At 41.1% G+C, this 23,101-nt stretch overlaps 1 protein-coding gene across 26 annotated transcripts in view; it reads left to right on the top strand.

The window, feature by feature from the left end:
- Window positions 1–9,910: 9,910 nt before the first annotated feature.
- The window catches only part of SETD5 (SET domain containing 5), an 80,963-nt gene continuing 67,772 nt past the window's right edge, over window positions 9,911–23,101 (top strand). For 12 of the 26 annotated variants that reach the window (XM_067043535.1, XM_067043551.1, XM_067043547.1 and 9 more), the window contains exon 1: window positions 9,945–10,269. The gene's annotated coding sequence lies outside the window, so the exon portion shown is untranslated. Of the gene's footprint in view, window positions 10,270–23,101 lie in introns of all 26 variants that reach the window. The other 14 variants (XM_067043543.1, XM_067043541.1, XM_067043554.1 and 11 more) reach the window with 5 other exon arrangements.

The following is a 23,101-nucleotide window of genomic DNA, read 5'->3' as shown; positions in this document are numbered from 1 at the left end:
TCTCTCTGATGTACCTCACACTTGAGAAAGAATTGGAAGTAAGACATTTATAAGGGTCATATATCCTTGACTGGGGTTTTTAAGGTCATCAGAATGCAGTTTCACTATTATGGGGGTTCAACATAGAACAGACAGCCTTTCACCTCTCACAAAAGAAACGATTTAAACCTCTAAGTGTTGGTCAGCAGTCCACAGGACTGGAAAAGTACAAGGACCATGTTTTCTCTACTGTTCATCAACTGCCTGACACATTACCTACCAGCATGGACGTTTAATATCTGTTGAACAGATGGATATTTTTGCATATTGGCTGTTTGTAAGTGTATCAAATTATGCTCGATATATCATAGCTTTAGTCCTGTTAAATACCACCATAAAAACATGAACAGATGTGATTTAAGATGATGTAAGTACGTAGTGAACATTGTAATAGTTTGCCATCTTCCTCTCTAGTATCGTTTTGTAATCTGGTGACAGGAACAGGAAATGCGCTACATGAGGATTCAGAAAAAGTGAGATTGAATTATATATGACACTGCCACCTACTACTTCTGTGACCTTGGTTTTTAACTTTTGAAACGGACCTCCTGCACCATGGGGATGTAAAAAGATGGGGAAGGTAATCTTAGTAATCTGAAAACAGAATGACTTGAGTTATGGAGCAGACATTCAATGCATTTTAGAGGGGAAAAAAAAAAACAACAGACATTGAGACAGATTTTATAAATTTAATGAAATTAAAGGAAGATGGTTATCTCCCAGAGACAACGTACTACTGGCTAGAGAGGGAAACATTTGTTTCAACATTTCTTTTAAAATGCTAATAAGACTTTCAGAAAATTTTAGATTCTGACATGTCAAATGTCAGACATGGCTCATGTCTCCACTGCAAGGACCAAAAGGTAAGCTGAAGACTGAAAAAAGGAAGCATTTTAAAAGGCCTGTAAAGTGCCTGAAGTACACTAATGCCCACAAGTGCTTAATATTAATTACTAAGCTAGGCACAGGAAAAGTAAAACATCCTTATTCTAAGCATAGCCTTTTCCAAGTTCAGATGAGGCATTATGTGGGAATATGATGAAAGTTTGAAACTTCTAGGACAAAAAAAATCAAATTATTGTCCCTTGGTTACTTTTTTAAGTTCAGGAGAAACACCATATATAGGTCTCTCCTGTACCCAATTTTTAAAAGTGCACAATGTGAAAAAAATTATCATTGTTTACAAGAAGCCTGCTCTGTCACCCTCATACTTTTGCCCCAAGGCTAACATGCATGCCAATCAGTTGTGAGGTAGTAGCTATTCAGTGATATATTCCATGATGAAAGCAGTTTTCACTGGAAAGGAGAATGGTGTTTTAGTTTTTCTCAAGCCCAAATTCTGAATTTCCAACTGCCTACTATTGTTACCCCTTCTCCTGTATGTCCTGCTTAAACTCAAGAGGAACCTACCTTTCTCCACTAAAACCTGCTCCCTGTCCTAGCACGCCCATCCTCCCAGTAATCCACACTTAATGCTGGGATTCATTTTTAACTACATCCAGCTACTCAACAGGCATGAGTGTTTGTTTACAATATACACTGTGCTACAGCAGCTTTCTCAAACTTCGTGGCTCAGGACCCCTTCACAGTCTTAAAAACTGAGGGCTCCAAGTAGCTTTATTTACCAATACTTTACCATAATTAGAAAAATCAGAAAAAAAGTAAAATACAGTAAAAAGTATCACATTCACACTTTCACGGAAGTAACTATTTTCAACAAAGAATGGCACGTTACAAAGCATGTAATCTCATACAATAACCTATCCTTTAAGATACTTCAGTAGGTTTTTCTCAGTTTTTTGGAGTTGATTCTCCCTATGCCTCAGACAACTCAAATATTCATCACCTTATTTCATAACAGAATGTATTCATTTTTATGCTTACGTGCAAAGAAAACAAGATTTTATAACTGCCTAATACTGAGGTTTGCTAGGATTTTGGAGGTATAACCTGAAGAGTAAATTAATTTCTAAAGACACAGATATTCATACCCTAAATACCACCTTAGGAAATTATGAAAAATTCAAGATTATACAGCACCATTCAATTAACATCAGTGATGATGTCATCCAACACATATCATGTAGCCTCTACGTACTTGTGAAAATGAGTTGAAAAGGTAAGTTACGTCTTAGGACAGTAAGCCCCCTACATAACGAACGACTTCAGTTCCAAGAGGGCATTCGTAAGTGCAATTTGTTCATAAGTCCAACAAAGTTAGCCTAGGTACCCAATCGGCTATATAGTACTGTACTAATAATAGGTTTATATAAAAAAACAATAAAACATTTTTTTTTTTTGTGTGTGTGTGTGTGTGTGGTATGAGGGCCTCACTGTTGTGGCCTCTCCCGTTGCGGAGCACAGGCTCCGGACGCGCAGGCCCAGCGGCCGTGCCTCACGGGCCCAGCCGCTGCGCGGCACGTGGGATCTTCCTGGACCGGGGCACGAACCTGTGTCCCCTGCATCGGCAGGCGGATTCTCAACCACTGCGCCACCAGGGAAGCCCTATAAAACATTTTTAATCTTACAGTACAGTACCTTAAAAAGTATAGTACAGTACAACAGCTGGCATACAAGGGCTGGCATCGAGTGAACAGGCAAGAGTTACTGACTGGAGGATGGGGAGGAGGTGGGAGACGGTAGAGCTCAAGGATCATCAGTCAGCAACAGGAGACGGAGGGCGAGCTGCAGTTTCACTCACACCTGACATTGATGGCACAGGTTCTGGTTCCTTGCTGGATTCAATTCTATCTACCCTCTTGAAAAAACAATCCAGTGATGTCTGGGTAGTAGCTCTTTTTTTCTCGTCGTAGATGACACGGTAGCACTGGATTGCATCCTGAACGCCTGCTGCAACCTTCATGTACTGTCCTACATTCAGATCCTGCGCCTCAAAAACTAACAGTGCCTCCTCGAATAAAGAAAATCCCCTTGCCATTTCCTGTGTCGTAAATCTCTTCGGTTACTTCTTCCTCCTCTTGTCTCTCTTCGTCCTTTCTCTGGGCCTCCAATTCCATTGGTCTTCGTTAGTAAGCTCCTCGTGTCGCACAGCAAGGAGTTCAATGAAGTCGTCCTCTTGCAGATCTAGCTCCAGCTTCTCTCTGAGGGTCACTAAGTTGCTAAAAAACCTCTTTGGACTCCTTATCCCGGGCAGCTACCATATCTGCACTCACTGCCTTGCCACTTACTTTTACATTGTGAAGGTTGGCTCTAGCCTTGAACTGATGAAACCAGCCATGGCTGGCATTAAAACATGCACCCTCTGGTTCTTCACCATGTTTCTTCTTCAAGTCTTCATAAAGGCTTTTAGCTTTTCTTGCATCAGCATTAAGCTGAGGGGGACTCGATGCTGATGCTGATCCTGCATCCACACACTGAGAAGTTTCTCCATCTCCTTCACTTACCCCGCTTCTTCAACATCATTGTCGCCATCGACACAGCAGACTTCACATGTTCCATGATCTTGTCCTTGTTCTTTAGAATCATGCTGACGGTTGAACGATTCATGTTATAAGAACAGCAACGTCTACCATCTTTTCGCCTCGCTCCACCCTCTCAGTTATTTTCCATCGTTACCACTTGGGGCTTCTTAGCAGTACCAGCTACAGCACTTCTGGACATGCTGGGCTTGAAGATACTATACTACTGTACTCTATAAAGTACAAAAAAGAACAACCACTTGTAGAGGATGCAGGCACGTGACAATGTACGCCAGACACGTGAACTAATTTACACGACTGGACGTGCAAACACACGTTCGCATCTTTGAAAGTTCCAAACTTGAAGGTTAGTATGTAGGGGACTTAGTGTATTATGAAAAGTTTTGACCTTGAAGACCTCTGTATGCTTACACAACAGGGATATAGCCATACACAAGCAATGTCATGCCCTCAAGGAGCAACCTAACAGGGAAAATACCCCAATTACTAATTACAATCGTGAGAAATGCTATGACAGCATTCAGATGGGGTACCCAATATAGTGGAGTTAAGGCATCAAGGAAGGCTTCCTTGAGAAGTGATGTGTCGAGACCATTTTCAGTGACCATTTGGTCAGTCCGACTCTTTTAATTTCCTTTCCATTTTGAGTGTCATCACTGTATACCAGACCTCATCACTTCCTGTATGGAGTACTGTAAAAGAATCTCCTAAGCTGTCTCTCTGCCTTCAACCCTACAACCCATCCTGTATCTGTAGCCAGATTAAATTTCCTAAAAGACTGTTTCCATCAGAGAAACATAGTACCCTAAATTGGTAAGGAATACTAAGCAAGTCAGATCAGTCTCAATCCCTGGCCCTTAATTAGTTGCTATGTCTATAGGAAAGTTGTTCAACCTCACAGCTTCAGATTCCTACTCTGTAAGATGAGGTTTTATGTATCAGAACCACACTAAATACACTGGCAGACTCTGGCATACTATCTGGTACACAACTGGCACTCTATGAATATTAGTTCATTTCTTCTAACCTGTGTTTCCATTAGCTTTGACTATAGTATGCACTAGTAAGTTGCCGCTACTTATTATACTAAAAAGTCTAGGATGAGATTTTAACCAAAGGTCAGTAAAAAGAAGTCTGTAAAGAGTGTTCACTGAATTGACTAGAATCCATATACTAGAGGTAGGGTTCATTAGCTGGTAAAATAATCAATTCTATAAATGTAATCCGAAAATGTGTTACTGTTGTCAGCAGGAAGAGCCAATCGTAAACATATTTTTTAAAAACCCAAAGACCTAGAACACCAAGGGTGACTAAGTACCAGTACAAAGCAAAGGTCAAGGAAAAAAGCTAGAAAGTAGAATTATTAAGTGTAACCATGACTTTCAGATATAATTAGTGAGGCAGAAAATAATCTCTCTAGTCACCAGGAAGGTATACACCATGATACCAGGAATAAGTCATCAAGTTCAACATTGGCCTAGATAAGATAAACCTAAATATTTTATACCATTCTATGAACAGTTTTCTAATAACCCAGTTTCTCACCCACTCCATCAAGACTCCATGGGGAGTCATGGATAAGAAGAAAAGTCTTCTGGAGAAATACATCCTCCAATATAAAGTAGTATGCTACTAGGTAACTAAATCAAGAATTCTCAGCCTGCAAAGTAAAGTACCAGACTTCGGGATATGTGACCTAACAATGTGCTCTACGATTAAGATGGGCTTAAAACAAACTAGTCTTACCCTTGTGATGTGGATCCCTATCATATTCTGGATTAACAGTTGCAAACCATAATTATACCAAAGCTCTTCCGTGCATAAAAAATGAGAGAAACATTATGTAGTTCAAATTTTGTAAATCTTAAAAAAAAAAAAAAAGATTATAAAATCCCTTACAAAACCTTCAACTCTCTCATGCAAGTACAAGTTTTCACTCTACTTAATTTCTGTCCTAGGAGTATAAGAAATAATATGGCTCTACTTCAGAAGGAAGTAAGTAGCTGCTTTGTTTAAAAAATTGTAATAAAGCCTAAGGAAGTCAAGCACAGGAAGAGGATAAGCGCAAGGGTTTGCACAGGAAACCCAAGGAAGAGCTGAATGGCAGACAAATGTATTCAGAGACCATGAGGCATCAGTTTCCTTTATGAATAGAATATTAGGTGACTTGGGTTAAGTATGATCCTGAAGTTTCTCCATAAAAGGTGCATTGCTTCTGTGGATTTAAACTATTACTTGAAAACAAACTTCACATATAAATCAATAAAATCAACATTTATTGAGTACCCAGCTCTTGTGTTCAGGCACCAGGGAATCGAGAACAAATCCTTATCATTGAGAAATGCACTTAGTGGGAAAACGGACAAAAAAGGGAACTTTCTTGGTAAAAAAGTAAAAAAAAAAAAGATTACTTGGAATAGTTTAACATTCCTTTTAAAAACAAAGCAGTTTGACCTATAAGTTTCCCAAACTATTAAATATAACTTTTTTTTTTGCCTTGCAAAATGTTTCCCCATTTATTCAGTTTTTCTGGAGGAAAAAATTACAAAGTAGAGGGGACATACAGCTTCTCTGAAGTTGTAATCATTTTTGTAAGATAGGCATACTGTAGCCCCTCGGGGCTGTATGTGCAGTGTGATTTCTGGGCCACCAACATCAGAAGCATATAAAAGACACAGAATTCTAGTGACCCCCACCAGTCTTAACTGAATTCAGAATCTCTGGGTGTGGGACTGGGAATCTGCATTAAATAGCAAGCCAATTATGTGCACTTCTCATATTTTAAGGAGAAATCTTAAGAAATTTTAAGTTAAAAAAACTTGTCTTTTAAATATAAAAAATTTGAAATTTACAAGATGCTATCTATATTAGCATATAAACCAAAAAGCATTTTGGTGTTAAAACATATCTATTAATTTATACTTCATCAGAATGAAAATTTACTTTGTGCTGATTTCCTGTAACTTAAGATATGATACTTAGGTCCTCCTCTGATGGAAGTTTTCCCAAAATTGAAAGCTTTGTAGAATTGAAATTCAGGGCTAGTTTCACTAACATCAGATATAGTCCTATTCCTCATTCAACTTCTGTCACCGTTATGATTTAATGAAATCCCACTTTCCTAAAATCCATTATGCATTCTTGAAACTCAAACGAATCAACAGTTGCTTTCTCAACACACCACTGTCCAAGGCAGGTTTATCTTTAGTAATGGTTTGCTGGATTCAGCTGTCAGCTAAAGTATACAAATAAGTTTTAAAACAAACCAACCAACTTGGTTGGGGCAGGGGGCAGTGCATACACCTAAATGGGCCAGAAAGGTTCAACTTTTATTTCCTTACTGCTCAGTACGAAGACAAAATTATCAATGTCCATATTAAGTATTCTGCAATCTACAACACAAGTTTGTGGCTACAGCCACACCTCCACAGTGGCAATTTAAGCTTAAAGTACATAAAATTAAAAATTGACTTCCTTAGTCATAATAGCCACATTTCCAGGGCTAAATAGCAATGTGTGGTTAGTGGCCACCATATTAGACAGCACAACTATGGGGTATTTCCATCACTGCAGAAGGTTCTAGCGGACAGTGCTAATCTAGAGCACTAGCAAGCGCACAAAGAAGTGTCTGAGAGACCAATCTATCAAACCTTACACAGACATCTTTCATTTAGGGTTGGCTAGCCATCAAGGAATATACTAGGAGCTTAGGTACAAGACTCAACAAGAGCCTGTGCCCTCAAGAAGCTCCGAATAGTTAAGATAATTTAAACAAGCAACAACAACAACAACCCGAGAAGTGCTATGATTCAACCCGCTATGAGACCAAGAGAAAGCAATACTAACTTTTTTATAGGCGAGTCTGGCTTAAAGGACGGCAGATCACAGAAGGCAAGATGATGTTTGAGTCTTAACAGTCTTTACTGGAAGGGTAAGGATTTTCAAGGGTAGCATTCCACGAGGAACGACCCTACAAAGAGGTCTGATAATCTCCCTATGATGTGGGAAAACAGCAGTCAATTCAGTGTGACTTGAGAAGTAGTGTTTGTGTGTATATGTGGAAAACTGTGACAAAGAAAAAAGCTGTTAAGGTGAGATCAGTCCATTGAGGGACCTTGCATATGACATTTTCGACGATGGAATTCATTCTGTCAGTCGTTAGGGAGCCAATAAAGGAGTTCGATCAGTTGTTTTCATGCTCTATCTTTATGTTAGGACAACTATCCTGGACACACAAAAGTTGTATCAGCAGATATCAGAGATGGAGACACTAGTTCAGAGGCTACTAGCATTATGGCAACTGAGCTCAGTTACTGATGAGAACAGCACTGGAGACGGACTGAAAGGTATTCAAAGGACATAAAAGAGAGATGTTGCTGAACCTCACATCCAATTCTCAGGAAAGCAGCCAAAATCATCTGGACTGAGAAGAGGGTCAGGAGTAGAATCCCAGCTGAGGGAAAAGGACAAAATGAAAATTAAGATGAAGATTCAAGAATATCCGTAAAGGAGGAATAAACGCATTGCTGGGCAAGAGTGAGGCCTGTGCTCAAGTTGGGTAGCCTGTGCGGTTTCATGACTTACCGGGCTACCAAAAACAGGAGATAAGAAAGCCAATGGTATGTCTGGGACTAAATGAGCAAGTTAAAACAAATAGAAAATGGGCTGAAAGCATGAGTGAGAGTTGCTAAAATGCCTGACCCTGGGGATGCAAGGGTGGGGGACTAAAATTTTAAGATTAAGATTTAAATCTAAGATGCTCTATTTTGGTGGTGTACAAGGGCCTCAAATGGGTAAAGTTTAAAACTCAGGAGATCATGCCTTTAATCTATCTCCCTTAATCTCCAGGGAAAATGTGACAAAAAGATCTTAAGAAGTAATAACACGCAGTCTCGCTGCATAAAATCAGCCCCAGGTGTTGCCTGGACTCCATTTCCCCCCCTCCACCCCTATTATAATTACTTTGTGACACAAACTCAAGTCTGTGGGTAGAGAAACTGGGCTCGTCCTCATAATGTTACACCTGCTCAGTCCCCTGCAGGACAACGCCCAGGAATCAGCTTAAGCCTGGGCAAAAGAATCCCGCCCATAATCGAGAAGGAGCGACTCGACATGGAGGCGATGACGAGATCGCGGGGGAGGGAGGGATTTTTCTAGGCCCAGGGCGGTCCTTAGGAGACAGGAGGCAGCCGAGAACTCCCATAAAGGTATTGCGGCACTCTCCTCCCCCTGCCGAGGAGGGTGCGGCCTTCTCTCCGCCCCCTCCTCTGCAGCTCCTTCTGGATTGCAGCTCGCGCCGATTTTTGGAGAACATGCGCCTCCCACCCACAAACCAGCAGGACAGACCCCCACTCCTTCCTCCACCCCCAAGGGTCCGGGAGCACGTCGGGCTAGTCTCGTCCTAAATGCGGCGGGCGCCCAGGGCGGAGCCGCAGGCGCCGCCACCCAGAAGCCTCGGCCCGGCAGCCCGCCCCCGCCTCCAGCGCGCGCTTCCTGCCACGTTGCGCAGGGGCGCGGGGCCAGACACTGCGGCGCTGGGCCTCGGGGGAGGACCGTACCAACGACCGCCTCCCCGCCGACCCGCGCAGTGGTTTCGCTCATTTGGGACCCGAGCCAATAACAAGGGGCCGTTGCCGGGGCTTCAGCAGCCAATCAGATGCCGAAGCCAAGCAGGCGGCGGGTAAACCGACTCCCCCGAAGGAAGGGGAGGGTGCCAGGACGTCCGCACGGAGCCACTTTCACTGACCCTCTCCTCCCCCGCGCGGGAGGCCGACCGCGCCCGCCAGTCCAGCTCTCTCCCCACCCAACCTACCTACCCCCCCCGCAAGAGGGCAATGCGAGTTTCTAAGCGGCTGCGCACTCCCGAGGCTGTAACTGACAGGCGCTTGGCTCCAACCAAAACACGCCATTTGTGTTTTCACACACGGCGGGAGGAGCGGCAACCAATCAGTGTCAGCAGAAGAGCCGGAAACGCCCCTCCCTCTGAGGGAGCAATGGCTCCGTCCGGATTCGAGCCTTTTCCGCTCCGTTCTCCCTCCCCCTCCGGTTGCCGCAGGGCGGGCCGCACTCCCGCCTGCCTCTAACCACCTCTTTCCCTTGCAGCGTAACAAACGCTATGCTCCCGACTTCCCACGGGGGAAGGCGACCCCCAGCTACCGGCCAGACGACCTCAGCCACCACCACCCCCACCTCGCCAAACCGCCATTTCCACCCCCCCCCCCAACAGAGTTCCGCTCCCCTACCTAGCCGAGGCTCTCTGAGGAGCGGGAGCTCCAGAGCACAGCCTCTTCTCTAGGCGGCCCCGGCGGCTTCCGCTGATTGGCGGCGAGTTGGCCAATGAGTGCGGGGCGGTGGGCGGAGGGGCCAATGGCGCTGCGGGAGGGGGCGTGTCCCGGGTGCCCCTGGCGCCGGCGCTGGGAATCCCCGTGCGGTCAGTGGCGTTTCCGCTCGGGCAGCGGGCTGAGTGAGCTGCTGCCGCTGCCGCCGCCGCCGCCGCCGCCGCCGCCGCCGCCGCCGGGGGAGGGGCGGCCGCCGCCCGCCTGCGCTCAGAGACTCACGCAGCCCCAGTCCCGCCAGTCCGCCAACACTGTAGTGCCGGCCCCCCTTCCTTCCCTGGCCCTTCCCCCTCCCCGGCTTTGGCTCGCTCCGCCTTTCTGCCCCCAACCCCCACCTCACGGGCACGGGCCATTCCCGGCCAGGAAACGCCGTGGCGCCGCGTTGGGCCTAACTCGAGTCCTGCTGCCTCCCGGGAGTGCCGTGCGCCGCAGCCCGGGCCCAGGCCTGGGACAAGGTAAGGGTCCGACAGAAAAGCGAGACCTACCCTCACGACCGGGCCCCGGGGGAGGGAAGGGTCACCTCCTCCGTCTCCCCGCGCTCGCTCTCGGGACGTGGGCCTGGCCCTCCCCAGGCCCTCAGCAGGAGGATGCTGCCCCTTCTCATCTCGCTCGTCGCCCCCCACACACCATTGCACCCCTCTTGCCCAGGCAGAGAGGCCCCGTCGGTAATCTCGTCGACCCTGCTACCCTTTTCACGTCTTTCCTGGGTCAGGACGTTTCCCCTCCCCCCACGCGTCTTCACCCCTTTTCCTGGGAACTGCCTACTCCACGTTTACCTTTTACTTGAGGGTAGGCCTCTCGCTGCTCTCCCCTCAAAATACACAGGCACACTTTTTCCCCCTCCCCAAACCTCACCCCCACCCCCGTTCGCGCGGCCTTGTGACAACTCTGATCCCTCTGGGGGCCTCGATTTCCATCCCCCCTCCCCCCCCCCGGAATGTTTCTGGACGCCTTCCCTCTCGTCCAGGTCCCCATCGCAGTTGATCGCTTCGTTTCCCACACTAAAGACGTTACCTTCGCCACCCCCAGCTCGCATTCTTGGGCTCTCGGTGGCGTTTGCCCCAGTATCTCTGAGATGGCCCTACTGAATTTGTAGGGTTCTAGCTTGGAGTTGAGCCAGATTGTGTCGTTTTGCCTGCCTTGGGCGTGGAGAGCGATCATTTGCGAACGTCTTTAAAGGCAGAAAAATGTAGCCTTTATGAATTCCCTTTTCCGTCTGTGCGGAAGCCAGGGATGCGAAGTGAATGGTGGTGAGGAAGAGCCCTGGTTTTAAGTAGGTGAATCGCGTGAGAGGGAAAGTTTAACTGTCGGGAAAGCCCCTTCTCTGCTAATTTATTCTACAGAGCTCCTTTGCTTCTCTCACTTCTTAGGAATAACTGCTCTTTCCCGTGTATACTGGTGCTGGAGCCAGCTCTGCTGGTCTGGGTCAGGGGTGCGTGTATGACCTGCATTTTCTGCTTTCTCATGTTACTCGTGCAGTGTGTTCACCACTAACTCATTTCTTGCCCAGACCTCTGGGTTCCATTGGGCTTTGTCTGTACTTAGTTCATTTTTCCAGTTTTCCCCGTTCTCGTAGTACTGGAAAAATCCCTAGGTCCTCTGCTAATTTCCTTTAGCACTTGATTAAACGAGTTGCATTTAAATAACAGATATGTGACCAAGGTCACATTAACATTTTTTTGTTGGGCAGATGTTACATAGCTATACTTTGATTAGGGAGGATTCAGCTGAGTTGAGTGTTTGAGCTTTTCAGGAGAATGTGTACCCCCTATTTGGGAAAATTTCTTGGTGATTAGTTTTATATCATTAATGATTTTACGTCACTTTGAGAGAAAAATTATAAATGGTAATTTTAGGTGTATGGAATCTGAGGTAGTATTAAAGCAGAGAATATTCACATTATCAGAGGTTTCTGGGCCTCTTGGAGGACAGAGGTAATTTTTTTATTGGTTTCTACCAGTTTTCTCAGGAGGATCATTAGTTTTCTTCTGTAGCCAAAAATTCTGGCCCATTATGGGATTACAATCTTTAAGGTTTACTCAGCATGTCATTATATATAGAAAAATGAATTATGTCCTTTGCTAGGACATAACACAAGCCTCCGTCTTTAGCTGCAGATTTAAATTTGACTGTAAAGAGAGTGTTTGGCAAATTGGCCTTTTAAAGACTAAAGGTTAATCTTCACTCCTAAATTGCTGGCTTATTAAATATATATTTGGAATTTGGTAAATGTTGATTTTTCTAATAAAAGGCCTTAGTTCAAACTAAAAGGGTGACTAGGATTGTTTCTTTCTAAAGGCATAATTCCAGCCCTCCTGACATGGAACACTGGTCCTCCCCCCACCCCCCCCACCCCCCAAAAAAGTGTGTAAGGAGTGGGGGTGGGGTAAGGAGAAGGTTGTTCCTTGGGGTTGGATCACCGGGGTGAGTATACAAGGCAGCAGCAGCTGCTGGCTCTGGAGCTCTGGTTGCTACGTGAGAAGCTTGAGTAGTGCTGGCTGCTGTCTCCAGGGAAGGACAGCAGTGCAGCGTCCATTAATGCTGTTGGCTGCAGGGAGCTGCACTTAGGCGATGGCTGCTTCAGGACTAAGAAGAAACCTTGCTTTCCTGGGAATTTTCACTGCTGAGCTGGTTTGCATTTTATTGGTGGGGACATGAGAACTAGCAATTCATAACCTTCTACCCATTTATGGATATCACCATCTGGAAACTGGATCATAGTTAAAGACTTTTCTTTTTGTTCGGTTTTTGGTTTTTGGGCACATTTTGTTTTTTACCTGGGGATTTTGCTTGGATAGGACTGGAAGTTCCATTTGAGTTTTAATTTTTCAATACATTTACAACCAAAGTAATAAGAATTTAAGGATCTCCCTGAGAACGAGATTGGGGAAAATATCAGTTCATTTTTCTGCAACTGACAGGTTTTCCTCCATCTCTTTAATCATTAGATCAATTTTAATACTTTATTTGTATGTCTCCTTACTTCTGGTTAGGCCATATTTACCTTATTGAACAGGTGTTTTGGTAAACATTTTACTAAATTCGGAATCTTAAACTCTAAAAAGTACTGTCCTTTTCAGAATTATTTCTGTATATAACTATCAGAAGTATTTTCTTTTTTTCTGTATTTGTAATAGACTTCTCCAGATTAGATTTTTTCTTTAGAATTTGACCTATGATATTGGTTCATTATAATATTGTTGAATATAGTCATCTAAGATCACAAGGATGTATATGTTTGGCCGTGATCCATCTGAAATATGGGACAGACTAGAAGGAATATTCAGAAATCAAATATCTAGTGTACAGGATACTTGAGAAGACAGCCTCTGAGCCCCTTATGTGGTCTCTCTTCCCCCACAGCTCCCACACTTCAGGGAGATCTCTGATTAAGCAAACAGTTTGCTGAGTATGGAAGTACTTGAAGAAGAACCACCACCCCAATATACCATCAGTTACATCCAATACTTAATAGATGCCCATGTGTTGTCTTCTTTCCCCCTACGACTCTTGCACCCCATGTACTTTTTTCCCTAAGAATTTTGATATGTTCAGTTTTGTGCAGATGTACCCAGTCATCTATAATGTTTGGTGTCACTCTGGCATTTGTGGCGGGAACCAAAAAGAATGGAAATGAGTTTTGTCATTCACTAAGGTTGCTTGCATTGTCTCTCAGTGATGTAAGCAGACTAATGAAACAGAACCTTTAATGGATAATATTTTAGGTGGTTCTAATTCTTATTACTATCACATATAAAAGATGTCATATCAGGTAAATATGGTTTCACTTATACTGGCTGTTTAACATAGTTTAGATATAAATGTCTTTAAGTTATCATGTAACATGAAAGTTACCTTATAAAGTAATTGCTTTTAACTTGTATTTCCTGTTTGGAACCCCCGTGTGATCTTAATGTAAGATCATTTCCTTAAGAACATAGAGGGCCTTTTCATAGGATTTATTTAACCAGTATGCTTGAAATTTTTAATATCTTTTGATAGCGTTTTGTGTCCAGGAACTTACATACTCTCTGGGCTTATTTTGGCCTTTCTGGAGGAGAGTGGCTGCTTCATTTTTTTTCCTTTGGACAGGAAAATAATATAGTAGAAAATGGAGATGTGCAGACAACCACTTTTACTTTATCCTCTTCATATTCACATAACTTATGAAACATTAGGCCACAGGTAAGGACAGTTAGTGATTGTTGGATACATCTTATCAGTGAGAAATTGGATCATGAATAAAGTAAAATTTTTTTATAACTTGTTGTTCACCTCTGGTGATGTGTCAGTTTAATTTGAAACTAAAAGGCCTAGTGGTGATTTTTTTTTTTTTTTTTTTTTTTTTTTTTTTTTTTTTGGTATGCGGGCCTCTCACTGTTGTGGCCTCTCCCGTTGCGGAGCACAGGCTCCGGACGCACAGGCCCAGCGGCCATGGCTCACGGGCTTAGTTGCTCCGCGGCATGTGGGATCTTCCCGGACCAGGGCACGAACCCGTGTCTCCTGCATCGGCAGGCGGATTCTCAACCACTGCGCCACCAGGGAAGCCCGATTTTTTTTTTTTATAAAAATTGTTTTGGCTATTGAAAACTAAAACTTATTGATAGGGATGTTTGTTTAAAACAAACAGGACTTTGACTGCACAAAATTGTAAGATAATATATATTTAGAAATACAACTGGTAGTTATTTGTAAAAAAAAAAAAAAATCCTTTCAGAGGCACTCCTTAGAAAATAGGTTTAATGTACCTATGGTAAACAAGGATTGATACCATTCCTTGTCGCCAAAAATTCCAAAATATGTAGTGAAATGGCATTTTTAACCTTTCCCTTGATGCAATGATTGATTCCTCTTGGAAAGATTCAGGGTAGTTCACCAGAGGTTGATAGAATATCATTTCTTTAATATCTCGGTACATATTTTGTTTAATTAGTTGCAGTCTTATGAAAAAAAGATACCCTGTAACTTGGTGGGGGACGGGTGTTGGAAAGCATTACTTTAGAGAATACTCTTATTTTGACAGAATATATTAAACTCTTAACACTTTATGAAGGGAGCTGTGAGAGATAATAAAGGAACAATGAAGCAGAATCTGTCTACTTTATATGAGCCCTCACTGAGCAAGGAATTTGTAATCCCATCCTGCCTCACTCAGTTTTTCCATCATATGGATTTTGTTTGCTGAATACCTCAGGGAGATATGTAAGGGTCACATTAAGTATCTTTGATATAAAGACAGGGATAAGGAATTTTCTGCTTATTGGAATAATGTCTTAGTATTTTTAAAACACTAGGATTATTGGCCAGTTTTGCTTGATGTATACGACTATTGATTTGATGTGACTGATTCCTCTTCTGTGCTCTTCTGTCTTTCCTTGAAGTAGGAGAATTATCAGAGTTTTGATGGCAAATTGAAGGAGTAAGAATCATTTCCTTAGCCATGTTAGTCATGTTATATACACCTAGAGCTGAGGGTACTCCTTGGCCTATGTTATGAATCACAGAAAAAACAGTGGATGTAGGACTTTATACAGAATTTGTTTCTGTCTGGGGAATCAAGTTTTTGATGTGCTACCTAATTGAGAGAAAATGCCAAATTCCTTGCTGTGCTGTTTGAAAAATAGGTGGAAGCATGGGAGGGGCCTGAGACCTCTGCAGCAGGATTTGGTCTGAGTAGAAAAGGAAGATATTTGTTTGAAATTGCCAGCTGCTTATATCAGACTGACTTGCTTATTATGCCTCTAGTTGGCCTGTCAATATGGCCAAACAGCTAGATAAGTGTGGGGCAGGACAAAGGGCTCTTTGCACAGCAGGGAGGCAGTGTTGATGGGGGAGGGGCAGGAGGTAGGAAAGGCAGGAGGAGGAGGTTCTTTTCCCTGGGAGATTATTCAGTTTGGCATACAATTAAAGAAATCATTTATAGTTCCTACTCGAACATTGAATTTGTGCCAACCATATAATGTTAACCCCAGATTTAGTATGTCCCTGAATATCTGGTAGGACCCCATCCCCTCCTCCAAGGAAAATAAAATATTAAAGCTTTGTATAGATTAAAAGAATAAATCCCATGTTCTCCACCCTCCTAAATACAAATCACCCCTCCCCCCCCCCAGTAGACCAATTCTGGAGCATCTGAGGGCTGACTTCTCATTTTAAAAATGGAAAAGAATATTCTATCTGAATAAAATTTTTATATTTCAATACATACATTGTCCTTATTGGGGTTGGGATTAGACCAGAGTAAGTAGAATAGTTTGTTTCCCTTTGTGAAATAGTTGCATATTGTTAGCTCCAATTTTACATCAGTATTATGGAGAGCATCCTTCAGCATTCAAGTGTTGGGTTGCCATCATGTAAAATGCTAACTAAAGAAAGGTTACTTACTGTTTCAGCCTCATCCCTACTTCCTGGAGAACCTGATATTCTCTGGAGTTTACCCAGCCCCTCTTTTAAGTTAGGCACAACCTTGTTTGATACATGTGTGCTCAACTCCCAGTTGCAAGTGGGATGGTTGCATCTAGTTTATTAGAATTAATATGAGTCACAGAGTTGGAAGAGATCTGTCATTATCCCTTTAAGCAAAATCATAATGAACTGTTTCAAAGTTTGTGGAAGTTTTCGTTTAAATGTTAAAAAGGATCAACATTCTGAATGGTATTTGTAGTTAACTCTTTATTTATTTATTTATGGCTGCATTGGGTCTTCGTTGCTGCGCACAGGCTTTCTCTAGTTGTGGCGAGCGGGGGCAACTCTTCGTTGCAGTGCGTGGGCTTCTCTTGTTGCAGAGCACAGGCTCTAGGTGCACAGGTTTCAGTAGTTGTGGCTGGCAGGCTCAGTAGTTGTGGCACACAGGCTTAGTTTGCTCTGCAGCTTGTGATTTTCCCAGACCAGGGCTCGAACCCATATCCCTTGTATTGTCAGGTGGATGCTTAACCACTGAGCCACCAGGGAAGCCCTGTAGTTAGTTTTAAAATAAATGTTGAACAATACATGTGTGCCACTTCTTTTTTAAAACCCAAAATATTAAAGAATTGCATTCACAAATTAGATAGCAGTTATTTTGATTGTAAAAGGATTCCTGTTTTATAAAAGGTATATGCTAGGGCTTCCCTGGTGGCACAGTGGTTGGGAGTCTGCCTGCCGATGCAGGGGACACGGGTTCGTGCCCCAGTCCGGGAGGGTCCCACGTGCTGCGGAGCGGCTGGGCCTGTGAGCCGTGGCCGCTGAGCCTGCGCGTCCGGAGCCTGTGCTCCACAGCGGGAGAGGCCACAGCGGTGAGAGGCCCGCGTACCGCAAAAAAAATAAAAAATAAAAATAAATAAAAATAAATAAAAGGTATATGCTGTGGTTCCTTTAAATGCTTAATATATTTTAGGAGAATTGGATTTTTAGACAGAATTGGTTTGAAATCAGCTTTCCAAGAGTACATCTGTTGCTTGAATTGAGATACCACCTGTATTGCAATGTTATTTAAACTAGCTTTAAAGTTTTCCTTCTATCCAGACTGGAGGAGATGATAAAGGAAACTGGAGTGCTGATTTTTACTTAAGGGTTCAGAGCTTGTGGCTATTAGCAAAGAAGAGATGTTTTAACTTAATAGAATAGCTAAAAAACTGCCTTTAATGCACATTTTAATAGTAAACAAACTTGACCAAGTTTTGTGTCTTTTCCCTCAGAAAAAGAAATATGTGTTACATACTTAACATTATATTTTTGTGTGCAGTGGTCTTGGCAGTAAAGATATATTTTGACCTGAAAATGGGAAATTTGAGTGACTAATTATCACTGCCATTAGTTAGAAGTTTTTTTCATTAACATGAAATTTAGTGGGCTGTATTTTATATTACTATGGAAATTAAGAGTAGTCATTTCTTCTCTTTAAAATTCATTCACACAGATTATTTCCATAGATTTGTGGGAGTAAAATAGAAACCATCTAGTTCAAACCCTGGCCTCCATTCCAGACAGTTTTCTTTATGTGTCCTAAGACCCACATTGCTAGCACTAGAGTAAACATCCTTTACGCATATGCTTGTGCATGTACACACACTCGGGCGCACACACACCACTTCCCAAATAATTAGAAATCTCTTCATCATGGTTCCTAGTACTCCTCTTACCCTAAAAAGTTCCTGGCAAGAGTGGGGAGGGCGCACATTTTGATCCCAAGGGTTTTGATAACTGCTTTGGCTCCCCAAACAGCTAATCTCATTTTCAGTAAGACGTAGTCAGCAGTAGGCTAGAATGAAGGTGAAACACAGCACTACCTACCTCATCTTGCCTGTACAGCTGCTCCACCTTATTTCCTGCTATTATCATCCCGCAGTGCCTCTCCCCAGCAAAAAAGAAAATAGGACAAAGGGGGAAAATTGGATGGCCTATTAGGATTTTTATTATGATTCGATTGTTATATATACTTAAATACAAAGCTAATTTGTCCTATTCTTAAAAGTCAGTAGTGAAAGAGGTTTTATAACTTCAGTATCTTGCAATCTCTTTCTTAATAAGCCATTTCAGTTCTTAGCCTTACAGGAAAAATACTGTTTTTAAGCATACTTATTTTTCATTGGTTGGTCACACAATCATTATTACCACCAGATGCCACCGTATTATTAGCTTGAAAAAAGAGAATCTCTTCTGTAGATAATATTTGCAATTTGAATTGGGAATTACTAATTAGTGTAACTTAGATTTATGATAAAAGTAAGGTTAAAAATTAAACCTTGATGAATATTTACCCCCTTTACCTTAGTGGAGGTGAAATTGTTTGAATATAGATTTTTCATTTTTCAGACTTCTTTCTTCAAGCTGCATAATTTATGTTCTTTAAGCCTTGTTTTTCCCACACCACCTCCCCAAACAAGAAATTTTATTTTTATCATTTTTATTATTTTCTGATGCTGGAATTTTCTCCTCCCCACTCATGAAATGTGAAGACTCAAATAAAATCCAGTAATCTAATAAGGCATGTGCACTGCTGGATATAGTAAGAGGATTATTTCATAATTCTTAGAAGTTATGATCTGGTTAGGATGTTCCAGTATAGTGTTAGCATATTTAATAATGTTGACTTGTTAATTTTAATGTATATCCAGATGGGTGTTATTGTTTTACATTTGCACCCATTGTTATTTTGTTTAAGGTTGTTTCTTTTCTTTTCTTGTCCCCCTTTCTCCATGGTTTTTTATTCCTGTCTTATTATGATCTTTGGCCTGTGTTGAAAAATTCTATTTCCTTCCACCAACCTCTGTGCATGCCACAACACATACAGTTTGTACTCTCTCACAGCTCTGCGAAGGAGAATGATCTGCAGTTAATAATCAACTGTTTGGGCATTCTTGGCATCCAAGGAAGGTTTTATTTATGAGGAATGACCTGGAAGGACCTGTTGGCAATTACTCTGCCTTTATGTTACATTTTCCTTTATTAACGTAGGCTGTTGAGAATTGACTTATTCTATAAGAGAAACCAGACAGGAATGGAAGAACCACAGTCAGATAGTTATTTTAAAAATAAATGTTTAATATGATAACATTTGGAATAGAGTGTAAAGGGCACTTTAAAAAAAAAAACTGTATTTTAGTTCTAAAGACAAAAGCGTTTAATCTCTTAAAGTAAAACAAGGAGAAAGACTTTTGAGGGACTGTGATTGATTGCCTGCCAAATGTAGCATTAGATTGTTGTATGAACACATTAATTTTTATTTTCTTGATTTCTGTGGTGCAGAATGCTATAACCATGCAAGTTAAGTGTCTTTATGCTCACAGCTTGGAAAATATATGGTGAAATGACTTTAAGAAAACAAAAATAACAAAGAACAGGCTTGAGGAAATTGTAGAAGCAAGTCCAAATGTTTGAAGTCCGTTTTTAATTACTTGTGTTCTTACTAGACAAATTTAGTTTTATACTTTAATGTCATAGCTTAGTAATAGAAAAGAATAAAGGTAGGTTGACAGGGTATCAATCCACATTTTAGGATGAGGCTAAATTGTACCAAATTGTTGCATACTTTCATATTTAGGCTACTTTTATTGAAAAGGTTTACCCAATACTTTAAAACCTATGAAATGGCATAAAATATTCACAGTTTAACAGGTATTCATCTCTTGGTGACATGTTATGTAAGCAATACTAAAACCAGATATTTGCTAAAAATTAAAAAATTTGAAAATTATATTAACATGTATGGAGCTCTGCAGTTACTGTAGCCATACCACTTTAGAACAAGTAGATAATAATAATGCCAACCCCAAGGCCCTTTGGAGCTTGGGCTGGCTGACCTGATCAAAATGTTTTTGCTTACTCTTCTTTTACCCCTAGGCTGTTAAGGTTTGAAGTATTGCTAGGAATAAGGTGTCTGTTCATAAATTGAGTAGGAATCTGACTAAGTCATGTGTGGAGGCCCATGGGAAGATGTGTATTTTTAGAAAAGCAAGGCTCTGGTTAAGTGTAACTTTCCTCTCATAGTTTATCATGCACAGTTGGTATGAAAAGGAATGGCTGGATGTTTGCAGAATACACTGAGCAACAAGAAGAGAAGTAGGCATATCCCACTTTATGATATAACTGTGCCAGTCAAGAAAGATGAAAAGTAATTTTTTGTGTGTGTAGAATACCTTAGCTTTTCTGAACTCTGTTACATTAGGAATATGTTTCTATGGAAAATGGTTACCCAAAGGATTGAGTTGAATATCTTCTGTGAAAATGATTTTTAAATTTAATCTTTTATGGATAGAGTGACCATACGTCTTGGTTTCCCTGGGAGAGTCCTGGTTTCTGTCTACCAGGTAGTTAGTAATAGCACCCCCTTTCACTCTCAAAAATGTCCCAATTTGGGCCGTAAATTACATGCTCACCCTAATTATAGAGGGTCGTGGAAACTTTCATCACTCCATAGCAACGCAGTTTTCTTTTATAGAGCTCTTCTGATTGTCCTCTCTGCTAGGATTTTTCTGTTGGCCTCTCTGAACCCCCATTTCCATGTGGACAGTTTAGAATGCCTTTTTCTTTTCCTTTTAGTTCATGGTGAGGGAGGGGTTAGATTTAATTTTTTATTATGAAAAATTCCAAATACAACAAAATAGAGGGAATGTAGAAAAATGGACTCCCTTTGGATTTTACTGAAACCATTCCATTTGGTCAAGATAAGGTCCATACGTTGCACTTGGTTGATTAGTTTGTGTCTTTCTAATTTATAGCTTCTGTCTTCTCTTTTTCTCGTGTAATACACTGACTGATGAAATTTATCATTGTGTTGAGTTCTTACTCTTGGATTTTGGAAAGTGTGTCTCTGTGGTGTTATTTAACATATTCTCCTATTAGATGACCCCCCCATATTTTATGTAAATTAGTGATTAGATCCGTTTCAAGTGTTCTTTATAAAAGTACTGGATACTTCCCTTAAGACTTACATAATGTCTGCTTGTCTTTGTGATGTTAGGCAGCTGTTGAAGGCCCCAGAGAGTTTCTGTTTTTGTAGTTCTATTGAGATTTACCATATTAGAAATTAAAACTGAGAATATTTTTAAAATATTTATTAACTAATTTGAGAATAGCAATAACAAATCCTGCTGACATAAGTAACATGACTGTTATGAAAAATAACTTTCCAGTTTTTTTAATGGCATTGTTTAACATTTTTGTAAGTCTCTTTAGTGATAAAAGGTGACTGCTTTCTCATAGTTACTTCTGCGTTTAATTTGTTGTGATAAGTTGTTTTGGTTAAAGACTGAAGAAAATCTGGCCTAACACATGTGTAGTTAAAAAGGGAAAGCCTTCACTTATTCCCCGAAAGAATCTCAAGACCTTCAGGAGTTCTCAGACCACACTTTGAGAAGAACAGGCTTAGATCCTTATTTCCTTTATGGTTGTGGAATGGTGATATTCTATCACTACTTCATTTATTTTCTGTAATACTCCCCCTCATTAATTATATGGTACCCTAAGATACAGTTTGAATACAAAAAGCAAGATCAGTACTTGGTTTCCCCCCCCCCTTACTAATTTTCAAAATAATGGGTTGGTAACTTAGCAGTGTCTAGAGGTGAGCAATAAGGTGTTATTATTGTTGTGTACTTAAGGTTTTAAACCTGTTTGATATGTTTCAGTCCCTTGGAGTTACTAGTTTTGACATTCATATTGTCCCACATTTGGCTGTTGGCTTCTAAGTCCTTTTTATTTATTCTCAGTCGTTTCCTGGCTTGTTTTGATTGATTCCTTGCTTTCTAGTATGACAAGATAAGATGTTCCAGGATCATTTTGTATATTTCCCACCCCAAACCTGGAATTATTCATTTCTGCAAAACTCTGATTTCTTTTAGTGGGAAATGGTACTTAGAGACCATGGTCTGGGTGTTAGGAGTGTTTAGTGCTCTTGGGTTGGACCTTGTTTCTAGACCTTTTCAGTGAACAGAACTAAAAAATGGTTTCTCTCTTTTTCTCTTTCCTTTTTTTTTTTTAAATATCAGTTGTTGGTATTTGATAACTTCTATTTTGAATTTAGTGCTTCATGATATTTTCATGAGCCTAATCTTTTCCCCATGCCCCAAATCCCAGTTTCCACTAATAACCAATGTAATTACTTTGCTTTGTCCCACGATACACACACAACAGTTTTAGAATGGCAGAACAGTATGATTACTGGAAAGTGAGTTTGTTTTGTTTGTTTGTCTTTGCCCTGAGCATATATCCCTCCGAGGATATACAGTCAAATTACAGTGGTTTAAAATCACTTGGGATAGTTCTTCTTTATGTGGTTATGCCACCAACTTGATAGACAGTGGGGTTAATTTATTTCACTTTCAGACTTTTCAGGGATTACTTTTTTTATAGTTATATAAAATATGGTTACTAAGTGAAATTTACAAATCTGAGTATAGTCAGAGGTCTAACTTCTAGGTTTTTTCCATTCTGTTATCTTCCTGTCCCTATATGTAAGACTTAAGAATACAGATTCATATGAATACTATTTAAAGTGATATTTTGTCATGGTACTTCTGTTGTGACACAAAAGCATATAAGTTAATTTACTAAAACTTATCTGCTTCTAGATTTTTCAGTAACTGATAACTTTTAGGCCATGGAAAAGGACGTAGACTTTTCTGTTCTTCTAGGGTCCAGAATTTCTTGGCTTAATATAAACAGTTCAAGATAAGAAACTTCCTTTCTCTAGTAAAAATTCTCTCTTGAGTTGTTAGATCATTTTCCATTTGTCCCTGATGATTTCAGATACTTGACCTTGACTACCACTTGGGACACTGGTAGTACTTGTAGTACAAAGGTCATCAA

This window comes from Kogia breviceps, chromosome 10 (assembly GCF_026419965.1).
Source record: "Kogia breviceps isolate mKogBre1 chromosome 10, mKogBre1 haplotype 1, whole genome shotgun sequence".
NCBI lineage: Eukaryota > Metazoa > Chordata > Mammalia > Artiodactyla > Physeteridae > Kogia > Kogia breviceps.
Note: the sequence above shows the minus strand (reverse complement) of the source record. Positions and strands in the feature narration are given on the sequence as shown.